The sequence below is a fragment of the Cervus canadensis genome, chromosome 15, assembly GCF_019320065.1.
Source record: "Cervus canadensis isolate Bull #8, Minnesota chromosome 15, ASM1932006v1, whole genome shotgun sequence".
Lineage (NCBI taxonomy): Eukaryota > Metazoa > Chordata > Mammalia > Artiodactyla > Cervidae > Cervus > Cervus canadensis.
The window spans coordinates 65,480,199-65,502,274 of record NC_057400.1 but is presented as its reverse complement, the minus strand read 5'-3'; the positions used below and the strand labels follow the sequence as shown (position 1 = coordinate 65,502,274).

Genomic DNA, 22,076 nt, shown 5'->3' with positions numbered 1-22,076 from the left:
TGAGAGTCCCTTGGACTGCAAGGAGATCAAACCAGTCCATCCTAAAGCAGATCAGTCCTGGGTATTCATTGGAAGGACTGAATCTGAGGCTGAAGCTCCAATACTTTGGCCACCTAATGTGAAGAACTGACTCATTTGAAAAGATCCTGATGCTGAGAAAGATTGAAGGCATGAGGAGAAGGGAACAACAGAGGATGAGGTGGTTGGATGGCATCACCAACTCAAAGGAAATGAGTCTGAGTAAGGTCCAGGAGTTGGTGTTGGATACGGAAGCCTGGTGTGCTGCTGTCCATGGGGTAACAAGGACTAAGACATGACTGAGTAACTAACACTTTCAGAGATGAAGAGAAAATTCTAAAGGACAGTGGAAAATGTGAAGGAATAGGTCACATATAGATAAGTAGGAATAAAAAAGGTATTGTGCATCTCAATGACAAGGATGGAAGGAAGCCAGAATAAAGTTGGATGTGGAAGTCTGAGGGATGAGGAATCACTGTTTACTTTATTACATACATTTAGTGCTAACTGATCTTTCAGTTACATGCCTGGAATGCTTTCCTGAAAAATAGAAGTTAATTAAAACAAATGTAAAGTTGTTCAAGGTTTTCTCTTTCCATCAGAGGCTGTGGGGACATTTTCTGAATTGTGAACTAAGAAATATTGTTTCTTGTACTAAGACTGGCACTACCTGGGAGGAATATGTCATCTGATTTGTTTACCACACATCGACTCATATTTAGAAACAGTGTTTTGGATATGACTGCTTATAAGAATTCTTCTAGTTTGGTACTTCAGAATTTTATGAAAATGCTCTCTATTTAAAAGCTAAACAAAAGTAAAGATATTCTGTGATTAAAAAAAATCAACATCGTCTAGGCTCTTCTCTTAGTAATAACCACATCCCTTGTAAGGTAAAGAAATCATTTTCAGTCAGTCATCTGCTATACTTCTCCAAACCTTGCCTTATTCAAACTGACTACACCTGTAGCAGATTTCTTTTTCAGTGCCTTCTCATCGCTAAGTCATGTCCAACTCTTTGCGACCCCAAGGGATGTACCCTGCCAAGTTCCTCTGTCAATGGAATTTACCAGGCAAGGATACTGAAGTGGGTAGCCATTTCCTTCTCCAGGGGATTTTCCCAAGTCAGGAATCAAACCTGGGTCTCCCATATTGCAGGCGGATTCTTTACTGTCTGAACCACAGGAAAGTCCCAAGAATCTGGGAACAGGCTGCCATTTCCTCCTCCAAGGGATCTTCCAGGCCCAGGGATCAAGCCCGTGTCTCCTGTGTTTCCTACATTGCTGCTGCTACTGCTAAGTCACTTCAGTCGTGTCCAACTCTGTGCAACCCCATAGATGTCAGCCCACCAGGCTCCTCTGTCCCTGGGCAGGAGAGTTCTTTACCACTGAGCCACCTGGGAAGCCCATTCAATGCCTGATTAGTCCCTAAACCACAAAAGGTTTTTGTTTTTGTTTTGTGAGAAGCTTCCAAAAGTACTACTTTTCAGGGGCCCTACTTTGGAAGATTCTAAATGCCTTAATATTTGACTTTTGCTTATGCTAAAAAAATTTCTGAACCATCAGTTTTTTCCCTCTTAAGATTGTATACAATCTAGAGAAAATAATGTATGTCCTTCTGATTGATAGTAAGTGTTTGAGGCATTTTAAGCTCATGAAACATTTTGAAACAATTTTGGAAGCACTTGTCTCTTTTAATAGTCATTCTTAAAAGAGCTAGCAAAATTTAATGAAGAGTAAATTATTTCTAGTACCATATATTTTATTTCAATCTACAGTTTATTCTAAGTTTTAAGCAAATCCCATTGGACCAAAGTTAACCCATTCTTGTCAACATAACTATTAATTTGCTCTTCTTACAATGAAGTAATATCAGCTAAATCAGTTATGAAACTGGGTGTCTTTGGGGTTTTAGCCCATACTTAATCTGTATTTTCATAAAGAATATAATTTCAACTTGCTGACCTCTCTCTTAAGCTGCAGGTGCTCTCAAGTTAGAAGCCAGAGGAAACTGCTACTTCCTTCTTAGTCAATTATTGGAATCAGAAAGCAAGAATTTTGACTTTCAAAAGTGAATTTTTTTTTAACATATTCTTCTCAACAGAATGTTCTACAAAATTTATAAATCACTCTAGGGAAATTTCCAGAGAGTTTCAAAATGTGAACAGCTGTGAGCTACCTAAATGACTCATCTTGCCAAGAAGTTTCTACTCCAGAGATGAAGTAATAAGCCATTACCAGTTTTTACTTAAACTATCTGCCACTGTTCAGTGAGAAAGTTCATAGAGTTATAAAGCTAAGTATATGTTAGGACAATTTTTATTTAACCTTCTGCATATTCTCTTTTTCTCCTCCACAAGCAAAACACGTACATAATCACTTCATCAGGAAGAAAAATCTTTACAATCCATTAAATCCCACAGCTTCTCTTATATGTGTATTCTATATGTAAACTTGCTTCAGTTGTGTCCAACCCCAAGGACTGTAGCTGCCAGGCTCCTCTGTCCATAGGGTCCTCCAGGCAAGAATCCTGGAGTGGGTTGCCACGCCCTCCTCTAGAGGATCTTTTTGACCCAGGGGTTGAACCCTTGTCTCTTATATCTCCTACATTAGCAGGTGTGTTCTTTATGACTAGCGCCACCTGGGAAGCCCATCTCTTATCTATACTGGCTGCCAATAAACTGTCAGACACAAATGAAGACAATGTAAAATATTATGAAAGAGAAAACATGAAATACCAATCATATGCAATAATAATGAGTATAGGATTTGGATTCAAATCAATTTGGATTTGCACTCAATTAGCCTGACTCTTCTTGGTCTGTGAAATGATTACAAGGGTAAATGGGGGCACACATGCATAGTATAGTGCTTGCTACATTGTAAGTTTTGATATTACAACTTGTAAGATGTTTATTATTTCCAAGAGTTTTAGAATATAGTTTGAGTTGCCACAATTATTCAAATAATTTAGACAATTAAATGTTAGATACGAAATTTTAGGTAAATTTTGTTTGCCAAAGTAACAACTTTATAAAATGAGATTACTATAAGTAGTTTTACTGTTAACAATATTAGTAGCAGAAAATTGTATATTTTAAAATATTTTTTAAAGTTTAATTGTTTTTGAGATAACTACCTAAGAGGTGCTAATAATATTTTTAATATGGAACATGGATAAAAGGGGTACAAACTAGTGAATGTTCTTTTCATTTTTCTAATGAACTTTTGTAAAACTCATCCTAAAATATTTAAATATATCTTATGTTGCTAAGAAATGTTGTTTAAAAAATGACCATCATTATTCCCTGTGTCATCCTTCCAAATATTCAGAACCTTATCTATTATTCACATGTGAATAATATTGGAAATGTATGCTCTGAATAGAAACCAGATTATGAATTGATCTGAATGGAAAAATAATCAACTTTCCTTTCCGAATGCTGTGCTGTTTTTCTATGTTGCTAATACTCATTATTTAATATTTCTCAGTTTGCCACACCTAACTGAAACTCTAGTAACCAATATCATTTGACTTATAATCCATATAATTTTCTTCCAGAAATACCTGAAGTAGTTTGCCAGATTAAATATTTTGCTCATAATGTTGTGAAGAAGGACTGATTCCAAAACTAAACACCTTAATTTTCAAGTTCCAGTTCCCCCAGTTTCCACTTGTGACAACTTACTAATTTCTATTCTCTCATCTGAAAGTAAAAATAAAATCTTATTCAGAGTTAAAGAAAATATCCAAAGCACACAGCATATTTCTGGAAAAATGCCAGTCATCAACAATATTACATTTCCTCAATTTATCCTAAAACAGAAGGAAGTTTCCAGAAGCACTACTAAGTACTTACAGACACACTAATTAGTAACCAGGCAAAGTTGAAATTGTTTTTATGCTTCCTTACAATTAACCCCCCCAAAGAGGGTCCTCCAACCATAGTATTTTTAATTTTCTGAATAGTGACAAATAACCATGAGAATGCAAGTCAAGGACACCACATACAAGGAACCATGGTTAATACTGTGAACATTAACTTTGCAGAAAAGGCATAGAAACATTTCCCAGGGAAAGATTTTTGTATTTGATTGCTTACGCCATCCCACCACCCCAGCCTCACCCAGCCGCACAGAATAAAGCATAAAACTTGATTTGAGTGCATGACCCATTGCAAAAAGATTAAAACACAAATTTCTTATCACAATCTACGTGATCCTACTTACAACGTCCTGACATACTTGGGTGGAATTCTCTTCTTGTTCACAGGTCTCTGGACCCTTAGGGTCCCATGCCTGAACAGATTTTGCTTACTTGCACTAGTATTCCTAGCAAACTCTGCTTTCGTGCCCTTCCCCTACCCCATAATGAGCTGGTGCATTCATCTCCCTGTAGCTGGCTGCTAATTGCTCCCACCTGCATCATTCTTCAAAATTTCCCCAGCTGATAGTAGTTACTTTCCCTAGAAATTATGCTTCCCAGAGTGGCTCATACAAGGACTGAAAAAAAACTATGAAAGACAAACTCCCATGCATCAAGAGAGGACAAATCTTACATGCAATTTACACTCCAAAGCCCTCATCCTGTGCGTTAGGCCAAATCCAGATTTTACCTGAGACCACATGCTTGCTCACTTCATTCTTCTTCCAATCCTGCTTCATTCCCTTCTTTAATGCTTTTCAGTAAGTTATGGGAGCTCAAATCCTTCCCTCAAGATCTGTTCTTGGGCCCTATGGAGAGCAGACTCCTTTTTATCTAATTCGTGGAATACCTCCTATTTCTTGACTTTTAGGTTCCAGAGTAATTATTACCTTCAGAAAATGCTCTTCTACAAAAAGTAAGTCCGCCCTCTATCCCTCCCTTCCTATCTACTCAGCCTGGTCTGTCTCAGTCATTGAATATACTGCCTTTTACCAATCTGAGTATTTGAGCAATAAGAGTAAAAATAAGTGTTTGTCTATTAATAGATGTCTACCTGAAGATACAAAGTGAATTCCTTGAGAGCAGAGACCATGTCCCTATTATTAAGCTTTGTACTCCCAGTATCTATCCAAATGCTGGGCACATAGCAGATGATCAATTAATATGAAAATCAATTAGCATCCAAATGGATGGCTCTACCTCAGAAACTTTGTTTTCTGATGACATTAACTGTTTAGAGAGATATATCTCAAGGGCAATTAATATGCTCCCAAACAATGTGTCTCAAATGTCAGCTGAATTAAGCCAGAGCAGGTTTATAATCAATTAATTGCTGATTTTTTTTCCCTAACACATAGTGGTAAAACAAAGATTTTTCATGCTTGAATATAGTGAGGTCCTTGTTTATCAGATGTGACACTTTTTACTCTGTTTTGAGATTTTGAAAATCTGATTTGTATTCCTGATCAGATAAGAGTTAATCCACTTTAACCTAGCCATAGGTTCAGAGTTATCTAGCTTTGAAGTGAAATGAAGTGAAGTTGCTCAGTCGTGTCTGACTCTTTGCAATCCCATGGACTGTAGCCTACCAGGCTCCTCCATCCATGGAATTTTCCAGGCAAGAATACTGGAGTGGGTTGCCATTTTCTTCTCCAGGGGATCTTCCCAACCCAGGGATCGAACCCAGATCTCCCACATTGCAAGCAGACGCTTTACTGTCTGAGCTACCAGGGAAGCTTTAGATCACTTCAAATGTTTAAATATAGGTATGTCACATGTATATGGTATGTACATTCATTGGAAGACAAAAGGTAGTATGTCATTTTAACTTGAAATATTTCATTTATATTGTTTCAATGTTTATTTAACAATTTTTTTGCCTTTGCCTCTAAATAGTGTATGAAGTACATATTCTTCTCACTGTATATAAAATGATACCTTAATTGTATAGTACACACTACGTACCTGCCCATTATAACTCTAGCCATCATTTACATCAGAATGTTTTCTTAGGAATATTCCCTTGTTATTGAGATTTTGGTTTAAAGAAAAAAGCCAATAATAATTTCATTTTTTTTTATTTCACTGAGAGCTACTTTGGCAGTTTGAGGATGCTTAACACTAGATGGCAGGACGAGACTGTAGATTCCCAACTCCTCAACACTATGAAAAGCAATACTTTCTCAAAGGTGCTAAGAATTCCTAGGCAAATACACTGTATTCTTCTTTAATACATTCTTCTTTAATATATGCATTATATATAGTTCTGGGCTTTCCTGTTGACTCAGATGGCAAAGAATCTGCCTGCAAAGTAGGAGACCTGGGCTCGATCCCTGGGTTGTGACAATCCCCTGGAGGAGGGCATGGCAACCCACTCCAGTATTTTTGCCTGGAAAATTCCATGGACGGAGGAGCCTGGCAGGCTACAATCCATAGGGTGGCAGGAGTTGGACACGACTAAGTGACACAGCACATCATATAGTTCTACATCCCTTTATATTTAAGAGTTTTCACCATATACGGTACAGTGATGTTAAACATGAATAAATTGTTGAAAAGAAAATATAACTTGCTAATAATTTTACAAGTTATATAAATATGACAATAGCTGAATAAAATAGTCTGTGCTGGGAAAACCTTCATCGTATTTGGCATTCTTAAAACTTAATGATTAAATTTTTAACCAAACTATAAAGATGTGATCAATTAATCAAATGCTGCTTAGGTCAACATGAGTAAACACAAAGTTAAATAAACCATTTGTTTTCACAGTGAAGATTGATAGCAAATAAGGAGCATTTCAGAATAAATTCACAACAAATATCCAGTCATGAAAAGGGCATCTTTCTCAATGCCAACTAATGCTATCCTAGAAATAAAAACTATTTTAAACTCTTCTGGGAAAAGTGGTTCGAGTTTCCCAGACGAATTACTCACTCTTAGTATTTTGTACCACTTGTCAGTGCAGTATGGATAAGTATTGCCAGGGTGACCGTACATAATTTTTCATCCAAAACAGGACACTTTCAAGCATAAAATACAAACTGGAACTGCCCTCTCAAACTGGGGCAAATGATTATCCTGATTAGGGGATTTCACCCTTAGGAAGTTCATTTTGTGAGCATTTATGAATTTGTTGTATTTTTAAATTAATTTTTAATTAGTCCATGACATATCTCATTTGCCAATGTTAGCTCTTCTATCAACAGGCAGCCCTTTTAGAGGAGAAGAGGCTCAAACACTCATTGACATCTATAATAAAATACTGAATTCCTTGGAAGATCCAAATCCATCAGAACTTCATAAGAATCAATGAAAAGAATAGGCAAATTTTTAGCTAATTATAATTGATATGTTGTTTGCCTTTGTTGGGAAAACACATTATAAAATACTAAAAGAAATAGTATGTATAAGCTAAGAAAATAGTTTTAATTATATATATATGTATGAACCTGATGTCATGGTACTCACTTCAAATTTAAACTTTTCTGCTCCTTTGAAATTTGTATTTATAGTAAATATTTTAAAAGCAACATTGATTTGTTGATAACTTATGTGCACAATTAGAATGAAATCAGCCCTTTGGTTTTAATAATGGAAAATAGCATATTCACTCTCAATGGCCCTGCCATCAGACCAGGGTCCTTTAACTACCTGCAGTTCGTTTAGTAATAAAATAAGTTGAAAAATGATGAGCAACTTAGGTAAAATAATAGAGAGTCATGTCAACTTACTTCCCTACTAGGATTGTTTTTATTTTAAGTTTATACAAATTGTGCGTTCCTCCTCAAATTATTGGTGCATTTTAAACAAAACATGGTATACATAATTTCCTTGATGCATAAATTATCTAACTGTAAGCAATGACTTTCAGGCAATTGAGAACACAGAGGAATTATTAATTTACAACATAATACCTGAAAAACTTCATAGAAATAATTTTTAAAGTTCTTTCTTACACTCTTACCAGGGACAGTCTGTCCATAACACGCTTTGTTTAACAATGTTTTGTTTTGTTGGGCAGCACTACGCTCCAAGGCAGTAGCCACACCATTTCAAAATAAGTGGACAGTTCAAACCAAACCACATTTTTGGTCTAACATGACTAAGTAAAATAAAATAAACAGTAATCCAGAGATTTTTAGATAGCCTCCTCCTGAGTGTTAGTCAAAGTGCATTTCAAGTGGTGATTAGTATTCCTTACTCAAGGACTATTGCTCTTGTGAGCCTTCCATGGGGCCACAAATGTAAGCACAATCCCTCTTGTAGGATTCTGAAATGGACAAGTGTGATTAATTATTATTATATATGTCATTCTTCATTGAACGTCATTCCTGAGTTCTATAGAAACCTTTATTGAGACTGTGTTGGTAGCATTAGTTGCTAATTTAAAAGAATACAGCACTTGATTCTTCATGTGCTACACAATCCATGCTGTAAACAACTAGATAACAGAATATATCCTATTTTTTCTTAATTCCCTAACACAACTATTACAGTATCTAGCTCAAAATATAGGTTTGATCACTACTAATTAAATGATTGCAAGTGTCATTAAACATATGTTCTGGAAAAAATATTTTATAAATAAATACAATACATAGGGCTAAATTAATATATTGACTCATATCTCACTGGCCAAGAATTACCTCATTGATTATTAAAATATCTTCATTTTGTTCTACTGCATTTTTCCAAATATTTGTTGTCACATTTCAGTGTGGAGATCCATATTTTCGCCTGTCCCTTCATACCCAGAGTGGCTTTCTGAAAGTCCTCATGCCATTTATTTCAACTGGAATTTATAAAACAGCAGCTCTGAAGAATTTGATTAGAGGCATGCAGTTTATCTGTTATTTCTAAATGAGACTTTTAAATGATAACTAATAAAAATTACCCAAGGGACTTCATGGAGTATAAGCATGCCTGACCAATAATTTAAATATAAATGTTATAATCTCTATTAGCCTTCCTATTTAGTATAGAACTTGATGTAAACTAGAAGAGAAGGAATAATAGTTTCAGTATTTTAGGACATAAATTTACAGCATAGAGTTTTTTCATTCACTAGAGTTTACTAGTGGGCAAATGAACAGTGAATCTTGAAGAAAAAATAATCATCTTCTGCAAACTTACTGGCAAAAGTTTTAGTTCTTCATAACTTAAATTCAAAAACTATATATTGATCTCTTACTAGGAGTCAGAAGATAAACCAAGAGTGAGTGTTGAAATGACATGAACAGTGATCATTCAGGCACATAATAAAGTCTAGTATTTTATATTGTTCTGAATTTTAAGATGGGAACAGCAAGACTTAAATTTTGTCAAAGACTGCACTAGAAAATATCAGAACCAGGACTGGAATTTCTTGTTTCTTGGTCCAATCCTAGTGCTTTTTCTGTCTTCTTAGTGGATCCCTGAACAATGTATCCACTAGACAGCAGAATTCAGGAAAACTTTCACCTGACAATATCCACGTCAGTATTCTGATTAAAGAACCACTTTAAATCAGTATTCTGATTAAAGAACCACAAGTTGCAGTCATAGTCTGCAACTTGGACTTTTTTTTATCATGGCCTGAAATAAATTACTCAAAATGCAGCCTCCCAAAGCAAAGCAAAACCAAGCCCTAACTGCAAATAATGATATTCTACAACCTTGCAACCTCTGGTTATTTTCTATCTCCTGATAACTAAATAGGCATAAGTTAGTTTCTTATAAGCTTTATAACTATAATTTGATAGAGATTAGTATATATCCTATTTATATGCATTTATTTTTATTGACCTTGATCCTATTGATCATAAAATTAGCAATTATGTAATAAGTTTCTTCTATGGATCCAAGTAATAAAAATGTCAGCAAGAACATACTGTTTAAAAACCATGAATCTTCTTTACTTTATGTTGCCTGGTCTTTTGTTAATTCTACGAGGAATTTGAGCATCTCATTTTGTTCTGGAATTGCAGTAACATACCAATATCTCAGTGTCTCTGATCTCAAATTTATTCAGAATTGAGAAATCATCATGATATCATCTGTACTTCTAAATGTTACCTAATTTGTTGATTGAAAATGTTAAAAATATAGGAATTTTAGGTATTATTTCATACATCTCTTCTAGTTTATAGATGAGAAAATTGATATCCATACAAAGCTAGTGACTTTTGGTGCTGTTTAGGTTTCAGAAATTATAATTATTGTTGTATTTCATACATATAGTATATTGTTTAAAAAAGTACATTTCAAATTTAAAGCTTTCTTCCCTGATAACTTCCAATGATTTATTAAACACATTTTTAGAATAAAATTATGTTTTGAGGCAAACCTTTTTGTAAGATGTAAAAGTATGTTACATAATTTACCTTGTTTCATAATTTATATTTATAAACTATCTGCATTTTTGTTAAGGCTATTTTGAGGTACAAAATATTAATTACTTTTTTACTTCGTAGGTGATGTCAAATACTTCAAAATATGTGCAATCATTTAAATGTATAAGGGTTCTCAAGGTTATTTTCTCTGAAATATATATTTATATATAATGAAAAATAATTATATATGTATATCTACACACACATAACACATACACACACAATGGTTCTGGTTAGGACATATTCCTGTGTCATGAACAAAATAAAAAAAAATGTTCAAAAAGCTGCAGGAAAGAGTTTCATCATTTAATTGTGGAAAACTGATCAGGGAATAGCTCTGATTATCAGAGGTCCAAATTAACAAGAATTAGATCACAGAACTAATTATGATGGAAAAATAGTTATTACTTTTCTGTGTTCCTCTATGAAGAAAGACATGTTACACTGGAACATTCCCTTGATGCTTTGTAAAGTATAATTCAACACACACACACACACACTCCCTAACTCCTTTAATTCTTTGAGCAGAATACTGCATTCAGATTCCCTTCAAACCATAGGCAGCTCTGTTTGACAAGTTAGAACAGAACTCAGTCAAGGTGAAATCCAGCCAGCTTTTGCTGCTAACAATGTGTTCATACAGCATATGATCTGTGTCTGTTCAGGCTGTTTCTTGCTCCTGTCTCAGAATAAAAAAGGAGAGCTGCTTTCCTGGGGTATGCCATTTGAGAAAGAAAGTAACCTAACACTAACTGCAGGCGGGGTCAGAGTGATGTAACAGGAAGCTCTGATGTTTCCCTTCTGCTGCTGAGCACATACAATGTGACAACCCTTCCAGTCTACTCAGAACAACACTCTCTCTCCAGCAGAGTGTCACCTCCTGCCTTAGGATCACCAAGCTCCGCTAACTGGACCTCACCCTGCCTGCAGGATCATATTGCAAGGCTTTCACCCTTCCCCACCTTGCCTGGGGGTACATTTCTTCTGCGGAATCTCAGAAAATCAAATTCCATCCTAAGAATAGTTCACCAAGAATTTCCTTAGGAGCTGTTCTGGGTAAGTGCATTATTCAAGAATAAATATATTTATTCAGAGTAGTATTCTCAAGTCGTTTGACAATGTTTTTAGTATAGAACTCAGTTAGTGACATTGAAATTATGTTTAAACAGTTTTCATTTATTTCACGTGTTAGAAAAACGACAGTGTATCTCCCCAAGATGTACACAATACCTGTTACTACTAGATAATATTATGTACAGTGCTATTCTAGAAGATAAATTTGGGAAGTAATAAGACACCTAAATGGATTTAAAGGCATACTTTTGAACAAATATCTTAATCAGGGAACAGTGCCTTTTAAAATTAGCTCTACTGTTAGCTAAGCTTAAATTTTGACAGCTGGAAAACATTTTTCCCCCAAAAGAGTCTTTAAACTTTCCATATAATCAGTGTTCTAAAAAAGGGGGGTGAGAGAATACTTATGGGGGGCTTGGAGCCTCACTCGCTCTGCTGTTAAACGCAGTGGAGAATCTAAGGGAAAGTAATAACTGGATTTATTCTATTTGTCTTCTATTTGCTTCCACCTCTATTTACACATACATCTCGAACTATTGAACTAATGGAATTTTCATTGTTCGCTGTTGCCAGATGTGTTTACATCTTTTACTAATCCTAAACTGTTTCCGCTGTGTTGGATCATGGGGTGGGCAACAAAGGAAAAAACACAACTGGGACTGAGAAAATGTTGGTATTTCTATATTAACTCTAATTTCAAAGCTTTTTATAGCTAAGAAGTAATAGAATGTGTTGCTTCCATTTGTCTGATAACCTTCTGCAAGCTTTTTCGGGAGGGTGTGATATTGAGATAACAAAGAAAACAGCAAATATTTCCCAATTGGGTATATCAGGTTGTTAGAGAGAAATTAAAGTGTGTTTTTAAAAAAATAATTTCCAGGATAGAACTTACTGAAATGTTGAGATGGAACATCTGTTAATGCTTCTTTCAACAGTACAGACAATTGGACAATTTAAGAAACGAGTGTCTACTTTATAAGATGTTTGTAGAGAGACATGACAAATTTATTGCTGAGGAAAATTAGATGTCAGATTTGGGTTCAAATTATATTGATTGACATAATTTTAGTATATTTTCATACCCAAATGAAATTATAATCTGCAAAATGTCTTTCCATGGAGAAATTCTGTGCTTAATCATCTATAATCAGGCACATTAACAGTGGACCAGCAACTCATTCTGAGTAATTCCTTCATAAGTTTCTACTCAATTCTTCCATATATTTCTCCAAATAATGGAAACTTCAATTAAGTCTTATTTTTGTGATTCTTTAAAAATATTATGGCTGGCTTCCTATCTCCTGTCATCATTAATTGTACTAAGTTCCCTGACACATTTGTGGAAATGGATATTGTTTTTGAATGTAACTTTGTAAATAGCCATTAGATAATTAGGGGAGGAAATGGAAAGAACACATTAAATGCCTAACCCAATGTCATGGGATAGTAACAAAAACTAAAAATAGCAGTTCTTCTAGTTTATTTTCTTAGAAGGAGGTATTACATTAAATTAATATCATATTTTATAAGAAATTTCCTCAAATTCTTTAATCTCTAATTGCTAACCAAAACCCCATAATTTTCTTGAATAGCTTATTTTTGGTAACAATTATAGTGATGTATAATTTTTATTTTCAAATAATAGTGTAGAATATTCAGGAATGAATATTGTGGATCTTTTGGCAAAGGCTTGTTATTTGAGAAAAATCACTGAAAATTTGAAATAAGAATTCATGTTATTATATTCTACAGTTTGCTTTCTTTAATTGTAAGGAAATATCAGAGCACTGACACATGCTTTCAGCCATAAAGAATTAATTTATTTTTCTGAATGATATTACCCTATAAGATCATAAAATGAATGCACAGAATCTAATGCCAGTTCTAAATATGTAAGATAAAATATAGAATTGAGAAATTACACGGGTAATGTGAGATAAAATATGTTTTACCTGCAATATTTAGTTGTCTTTAGAATTGCTTTTGGTTATTGCTACAAGTCTCCTCTTCCCCAGTATATCTTGGCACATGCCAAAATATAATTTTGTTAGATAAAATATGTAAACTTTTAGAATACATAAGATCTTTCACTCACTTTGAAAAGCAATGAATAACAAAATATTAAAAAGAAATCAGAGTTGAGTCTGTAATTTTAAGACTATGTTAAATGAATGGCCAAGGTGTATGTACTTTTCTTATTGGTGATGCCTCGGATATAATGAAGTTTAAATTGAGTCAACACCCTAGCATACATATGAGAATCTTCACATTCACTTGTACATATTTTATCATTCTTTCATGCATAACAGATATTTACTTCAGTAAAAAATTCAAATAATATCAGAACAAGAAGTTTACCTTATAAGCTCTATGTTAGCGTGGAAAAATTATTTGATAAACATGTAAAATCTAATCAGAATTCAGTTAATAGTATTATTACATATTTCTAATTTAGATCATATCTGTAACAATTATAGCAATATTTTGTTTTCAACCCTTACCTCCATGGTTAAAATTTGAGAGTTACTTAATTTTTAAGACTTGCCTTAGTGATTGCTATAGAACAATTAACAAAATACTTTAAACATCAAAATATGCATTCACTGTACAAAACTTGTTTATGTATGACATTGAACACAGCTTGAAAAAAAGAATTCTGTTTTTAGAGATACCATGATAATGGTCAACATTTCAGAAAACAAATATATTTAAAGAACATTATTTGAAGTCATTGGTTTCATTCCTTATCTTTGTTTACGATTCAGAGAAGCTTTTAACCCATAAACATAAGATATATCATTGCAATGGTGTTAAAGACAGACACTCAGAGAGTCAAACTTGTAGCATCTGTTAGTTCTTGACTTAATCAGACTTTCAGAGAATGAACTTAAGATGGAAAGTCAGTATATACTTGTTTAAAAGATTTGTCTGTGTCTGGTTTGAAGTCCAGGGGTGCACTATATAAATGTCTATAATTTCTTAGGAAATCTTTCTTTTTCTACTGAATTACTACTACCATGTTGTTGTTGCACTATTACATTTAAGAAATTCTCTCATTTAATACCAGAAAATGCTCTGATGCAGTTAAATGGAAAATAAAAGTTTACCAGAGACACAGGGTCTGCATAGTAATGCATATGTCACACATTTTCCCATTTATTCACATGGACAACCATGCCTCCCAAATTCTTTCATCAGTCCATAGTTATGCAACTCAAAGTAACTGGATAGTTTTCATACCTTAATTTTAGTTTATCTACTTATAAGTTGGTTTATAATTTTGAAGATATATAGACTTAACTAGTATAAAATTGCATAATATAGAATACATTTAATTGTAAAATTTGGAATGTGAATATTGACCTAGTGTGATTTAAGGAAAAAGAACATATGATTAGATATATGATAATTAAATCAACAAAACCTATTTAAATAACAAGATATTCTTTTATACATACTGTTATCATTCCAGCTTAAACACCTTAAACTTTCTGTCCTCAATAAATACAGATTATTATCTTTTCATATCTAATTTGAATTACAATATTGTTCATTAAATTAGATTAAATTAAGTATTCTGTATTTTTCATATTTGAGTTAACTTAAAATCAAATTAATTTGTTTTTAACTTTAATGTTATTTATAAAAAATGAATAAATGGATTTTAAAGACCCAATAAAAGTCTTCTTAATATTAAAAAATAAAATGGAATCATTGTCTGTGACAGAGTTAGGTTCTATGATTATTAGGTTACTGGTATTATTATCAGATAAGTTGCAAATACTTTACCAGAATATATTTCTTCCTTTTTTTCCCTTAAATTTCTTTACTTAAAAAAAGACAATATCATGCAAAACTAACACAACAATATATTATCGCTTGCAAAAATGGTCAAAGGGGTGTATTTACTTTTAAATCAAGTTTTAATCCTTTTCTTCCTTTATGGTTTAATTAAATGTATCATATGCTTTCTACCTTACAACCAATTAATAGGACAAAAACTCAACCCAATATAAATCTAAATAAACAATTAACCAACCCAACCCTGTGGTATTAAGGTTTTATACCTTATTGCTGTTGTTGGATGGAGCCCAGTTTTCAGAGAAATCTTATCCATCTTAACATGGAACATATTTTTTAAATAAAAAATGTTAATATGACATAAACTTTTGTATAAATCTGTCATTATTTCTCTATTCAGGTTTAGGTTAACTCAGACCCAATTGTGCTTCTCATAAACCATAGTGACGTGAAAAAGTGGTATAGTGAAATAGCAGCTAGCAAGTTTACAATGAGCCTGTCCCTCTCCTTTCAGCCTAGTCAGTGGGGGGTCATTAGCATATTCATGAGCACACAGACTTGGTTTTATCAATGGAAACTAAGTAAATTTGTCTTATATCCATGCACAGATTTGATACATTTTACAAATGAGTATTAGTTTGAATCCATAACCATTAGTTAACCTGACACCAATTATTATGCAGATATCTGTGCATGAACCTCAGTTTTGCTTCCCTTCCAAGGATAATTTGAAGGGAAAATTGGAACTTCGCTAAGTACTAGAGAAGAATAAATAATGTGATAGCAGAAAATAAGGAGGATTAAAACTGTGGGAAAAGAATGCCAGCAATACAAAATTGTTGATCTGTTTTTCTCAATTGTGTTCATTTCAAATATGAGGCAAAATAGGAGACTTGTTTTTATTAGATAATGTGAACCTAATATTAGGGTAACAGGCTTAAATATTTTATTAATCAATTTACATATTTCTTTTAAAAATCATTTCAATGAAGCTGTTTTGGTTTCAAATCTTTTTTTATGACATGACAATAAACTTTAATAGCTAAGGCAAAAATATAACTTTTGTAGTTGTGTTTTAGAAATTTAGATATAGTTGTTGTTTGAAGCAATTCCCTGGAAAGGAGTATGTTTTAGACCACAATCATATCATATTTAGTAAAGACATTGCTACATTTTAAATGTGTTAAACACAATTTTATTAAAGTCCCAGTTAACTAAAATATCTTGGAATTGTCAGGCTTACTTGAGTAAATACATATATTTATTGTCAGTTTGCTTTGCTTTCTGATCCTTGACATTATAAGATGAGGATGTATTATTGAATGAAGGATGCATTATTGGATTTTGTTGTTGTTTGGTTGCTAATAGTGTCCAGCTCTTGGGACTCATGGACTGTTGCCCACCAGGCTCCTCTGTCCATGAATTTCCTAGTCTAGAATACTGGAATGGGTAGCCATGCCCTCCTCCAGGGAATCTTTGCAACCCAGGGATCCAAATGGAGTCTTCTGCATTAGCAGGAAGATTCTTTACTGCTGTGCCATCAGAGAAAGCCTTCATTATTGGATGGATCTATCTTAATACGCCTGAGGGACAAAAACATTTTTTATTTTGGCCTCAAACAGGAGAGTCTGCCTCCTCTGCTGCAGCCTCTAACAGGAGGATCTGCCTTCCCTGCTACAGCATTCCTTCCCAAGGTCAACAGAAGGTGAACCTGTCCACACTGCACCCATACCAGAGAACCCTGTTTTAAAGGGTGGCTTGCTGCTACTGACTTAGTTAATTTCTTTGAGGGTTTGCTATGTGCCATGGACATTATTCATTACTAATGTATAAACTCCCGTAAACTTCCCTCAAAGCCCTAGCAAATATCATCCTTGTTTGCACATAAGAAACTTCTAAAGCACAGAGCTCCTAAGTAATATGCCCAAAGTCATATAGTTATCAAGTGGCAAAACAAGGCCTTGAATCTTGACTCATGCTCTGAACAACTCTGCTTCCCTCTCCAATTGGTGGCTAGTACCCTGGAGAAGGAAATGGCAACCCACTCCAGTACCCTTGCCTGGAAAAACCCATGAACAGAGCCTGGTAGGCTACAGTCCATGGGGTCGCAAAGAGTCAGACACGACTGAGCGGCTTCATTTCACTTCACTTCACTTCTCTTCACCGCGTCATCCCTAGTGCAAAGGGATGCTGTTCCTAGAATCTTAGCTTAAGAGCAGTTAGTTAGTTAGCTCAGTCGCTCAGTCGTGTCTGACTCTTTCCAGCCCCATGGACTGCAGCACACCAGGCCTCCCTGTCCATCACCAACTCCTGGAGCTTACTCAAACTCATGTCCATTGAGTCGGTGATGCCATCCAACCATCTCATCCTCTGTCGTCCCCTTCTCCTCCCACCTTCAATCTTTCCCAGCATCAGGGTCTTTTCCAATGAGTCGGTTCTTTTCATCAGGTGGTCAAAATATTGGAGTTTCAGCTTCAGCATCAGTCCTTCCAATGAGTATTCAGGACTGAGTTCCTTTAGGATGGACTGGTTTGATCTCCTTACAGGCTAAGGGACTCTCAACAGTCTTCTCCAACACCACTGTTCAAAAGCCTCAATTCTTTGGTGCTCAGCTTTCTTTATAGTCCAAATCTCATATCCATACCTGACTGCTGGAAAAACCATAGCTTTGACTAGATGGACATTTGTTGGCAAAGGACTATCTCTGCTTTTTGCTGTCTAGGTTGTTCATAGCTTTTCTTCCAAATAGCAAGCATGTTTCAGTTTCATGCTGTAGTCACCATCTGCAGTGATTTTGGAGCTCAAGGAAAGAATGTCTCTCACTGTTTCCATTGTATCCCCATCTATTTGCCATGAAGTGATGGGACCAGATGCCATGATCTCAGTTTTTTGTTTTTTTTTTTTTAATTTTGAGTTTTAAGCCATCTTTTAAACTCTCCTCTTTCACTTTCATCAAGAAGCTCTTTATTTCCTCTTTACTTAGTGCAATGAGGTTGGTGTCATCCACACATGTGAGATTATTGATAATTCTCCAGCAATCTTAATTCCAGCTTCTGATTTATTCTCATGATGTACTCTGCTTATAAGTTAAATAAACAGGGTGACAATATACAGCCTTGACATACTCCTTTCCCATTGTGGAATCAGTCTATTGTTCCATATCCAGTTCTAACTGTTGCTTCTTCACCTGTATCCAGGTTTCTCAGGAGGCAGGTAAGGTGGTCTGGTATTCCCCATCTCTTGAAGACTTTCCTACAGTTTGTTGTGTTCCACACAGTCAAAGGATTTGGCATAGTCGATAAAGCAGAAGTAGATGCTTTTCTGGAGATGTCTTGCTTTCTCGATGATCCAGTCAGTTCAGTTCAGTCCCTCTGTCGTGTCCGACTCTGCACACCATGAAACACAGCATACCAGGCCTCCCTGTCCATCACCAACCCGAAGTTCACCCAAACCCATGTCCATTGAGTAGGTGATGCCAGATAGCCATCTCATCATCTGTCCTCCCCTTCTCCTCCTGCCTTCAATCTTTCCCAACATTAGGGTCTTTTCAAATGAGTCAGCTATCGCATCAGGTGGCCAAAATGTTGGAGTTTCAGCTTCAACATCAGTCCTTCCAATGAACACCCAGGACTGATTTCCTTTAGGATGGACTCTTTGGATCTCCTTGCAGTCCAAGGGACTCTCAGGAGTCTTCTCCAGCACCACAGTTCAATTCTTCTGGGCTCAGCTTTCTTTATAGTCCAACTCTCACATCCATGCATGACTACTGGAAAAAACATAACCTTGACTACACAGACCTTTGTTGACAAAATAACGTCTCTGCTTTTTAATATGTTGTCTAGATTAGTCATAACTTTCCTTCCAAGGAGTAAGCATCTTTTAATTTCATGGCTGCAATCATCATCTGCAGTGATTTTGGAGCCCCCCAAAATAAAGTCAGCCACTGTTTCCCCATCTATTTGCCATGAGGTGATGGGACTGGATGCCATGATCTTAGTTTTCTGAATGTTGAACTTTAAGCCAACTTTTTCACTCTCCTCTTTCACTTTCATCAAGAGGCTCTTTAGTTCTTCTAGACTTTCTGACTTAAGGGTGGTGTCATCTGCATATATGAGGTTGTTGGTATTTCTCCTGGAAATCTTGATTCCAGCTTGTGCTTTCTCCAGCCCAGCGTTTCTCATGATGCACTCTGCATATAAGTTAAATAAGCAAGGTGACAATATACAGCTTTGATGTACTCCTTATCCTATTTGGAACCAGTCTGTTGTTCCAGGTCCAGTTCTAACTGTTGCTTCCTGACCTGCATACAGGTTTCTCAAGAGGCAGGTCAGGTGGTCTGGTATTCTGATCTTTTTCAGAATTTTCCACAGTTTATTGTGTTCCACACAGTCAAAGGCTTTGGCATAGTCAATAAAGAAAAAATAGATGTTTTTCTGGAACTCTCTTGCTTTTTCAATGATCCAGCAGATGTTGGCAATTTGATCTCTGGTTCCTCTGCCTTTTCTAAAACCAGCTTGAACATTTAGAACTTCATGGTTCACGTATTGCTGAAGCCTGGCTTGGAGAATTTTGAGCATTACTTTACTAGCTGGTGAGAGGAATGCAATTGTGCGGTAGTTTGAGCATTCTTTGGCATTGCCTTACTTTGGGATCAGAATGAAAACTGACCTTTTCCAGTTCTGTGGCCACTACTGAGTTTTCCAAATTTGCTGGCATATTGAGTGCAGCACTTTCACAGCATCATCTTTCAGGATTTGAAATAGCTCAACTGGAATTCCATCACCTCCACTAGCTTTGTTTGTAATAGTGCTTTTTAAGGCCCACTTGACTTCACATTCCAGGATGTCTGGCTCTAGGTGAGTGATCACACCATCATTGTTATCTGGGTCATGAAGATCTCTTTGTACAGTTCTTCTGTGTATTCTTGCCACTTCTTAATATCTTCTGCTTCTGTTAGGTCCATACCATTTCTGTCCTTTATCGAACCCATCTTTGCATGAATTGTTCCCTTGGTATCTTTAATTTTCTTGAAGAGATCTCTAGTCTTTCCCATTCTGTTATTTTACTCTATTTCTTTGCATTGATCTCTGTTATTTTACTCTATTTCTTTGCATTGATCGCTAAGGAAGGCTTTCTTATCTCTCCTTGCTATTCTTTGGAACTCTGCATTCAAATGGAAATATTTTTCCTTTTCTCCTTTGCTTTTCACTTCTCTTTTCACAGCTATTTGTAAGGCCTCTTCAGACAGCCATTTTGCTCTTTTGCATTTCTTTTCCATGGGGATGGTCTTGATCCCTGTCTCCTGTACAATGTCATGAACCTCTGTTCATAGTTCATCAGGCACTCTGTCTATCAGATCTAGTCCCTTAAATCTATTTCTGACTTCCACTGTATAGTCATAAGGGATTTGATTTAGGTCATACCTGAATGGTCTAGTGGTTTTCCCCACTTTCTTCAGTTTAAGTCTGAATTTGGCAATAAGGAGTTCATGATCTGAGCCACAGTCAGCTCCTGGTCTTGTTTTTGCTGACTGTATAGAGCTTCTCCATCTTTGGCTGCAAAGAATATAATCAATCTGATTTTGGTGTTGACCATTTGGTGATGTCCATGTGTAGAGTCTTCTCTTGTGTTGTGTGAAGAGGGTGTTTGCTATGACCAGTGCCTTTTCTTGGCAAAACTCTGTTGGCATTTGCCCTCCTTCATTCTGTAGTCCAAGGCCAAATTTGCCTGTTACTCCAGGTGTTTCTTGACTTCCTACTTTTGCATTCCAGTCCCCTATAATGAAAAGGACATCTTTTTGGGTGTTAGTTCTAGAAGGTCTTGTAGGTCTTCATAGAACCATTCAACTTCAGCTTCTTCAGCATTACTAGTTGGGGCATAGGCTTGGATTACCGTGATATTGAATGGTTTGCCTTGGAAATGAACAGAGATCATTCTGTCATCTTTGAGATTGCATTCAAGTACTGTATTCCGGACTCTTTTGTTTACCATGATGGCTACTCCATTTCTTCTAAGGGATTCCTGCCCACAGCCATAGATATAATGGCCATCTGAGTTAAATTCACCCATTCCTGTCCACTTTAGTTTACTGATTCCTAGAATGTCAACATTCACTCTTGCCATCTCCTGTTTGACCACTTCCAATTTGCCTTGATTCATGGACCTAACATTCCAGGTTCCTATGCAATATTGCTCTTTACAGCATCGGACCTTGCTTCTATCACCAGTCACATCCACAATTGGATGTTGTTTTTGCTTTGGTTCCATCCCTTCATTCTTTCTGGAGTTATTTCTCCACTGATCTCCCATAGCATATTGGGCACCTATGGATCTGGTCAGTTCATCTCTCAGTTTCCTATCTTTTTGCCTTTTCATGCTGTTCACGGCGTTCTCAAGGCAAGAATACTAAGGTGGTTTGCATTCCCTTCTCCAGTGGACCACATTTTGTTAGAACTCTCCATCATGACCTGTCCATCTTGGGCACCCCTACATGCCATAGTTCACAGTTTCTTTGAGTTAGACAAAGCTAAGATCCATGTGATAAGTTTGGTTAGTTTTCTGTGATTGTGTTTTTCATATTGTCTGCCCTCTGATGGATAAGGATAAGAGATTTATGGAAGCTTCCTTATGGGAGAGACTGACTGAGGGGGAAACTGGGTCTTTCTGATGGGCGGGGCCATGCTCCATAAATCTTTAATCCTATCTTTTGTTGATGGGCAGGGCTGTGTTCCCTCCCTGTTGTTTGTCCTCTGGCCTAACTATGGTGAAGGTAATGGAGATAATGAGGACCTTCTTCAAAAGATCCCATGCAAGCACTGCCATACTCAGTACCCCTGACCCTATAGCAGGCCACTGTCGACCCACATTAAGTGTAATGTGCATTGA

At 35.7% G+C, this 22,076-nt stretch overlaps 1 protein-coding gene across 3 annotated transcripts in view; it reads left to right on the top strand.

Moving 5' to 3' along the window:
• The first annotated feature begins 11,134 nt into the window (after positions 1-11,134).
• The window catches only part of CALCRL (calcitonin receptor like receptor), a 127,375-nt gene continuing 116,433 nt past the window's right edge, over positions 11,135-22,076 (top strand). For all 3 annotated transcript variants that reach the window (XM_043487566.1, XM_043487563.1, XM_043487564.1), the window contains exon 1: positions 11,135-11,372. The gene's annotated coding sequence lies outside the window, so the exon portion shown is untranslated. The remainder of the gene's footprint in view (positions 11,373-22,076) is intronic.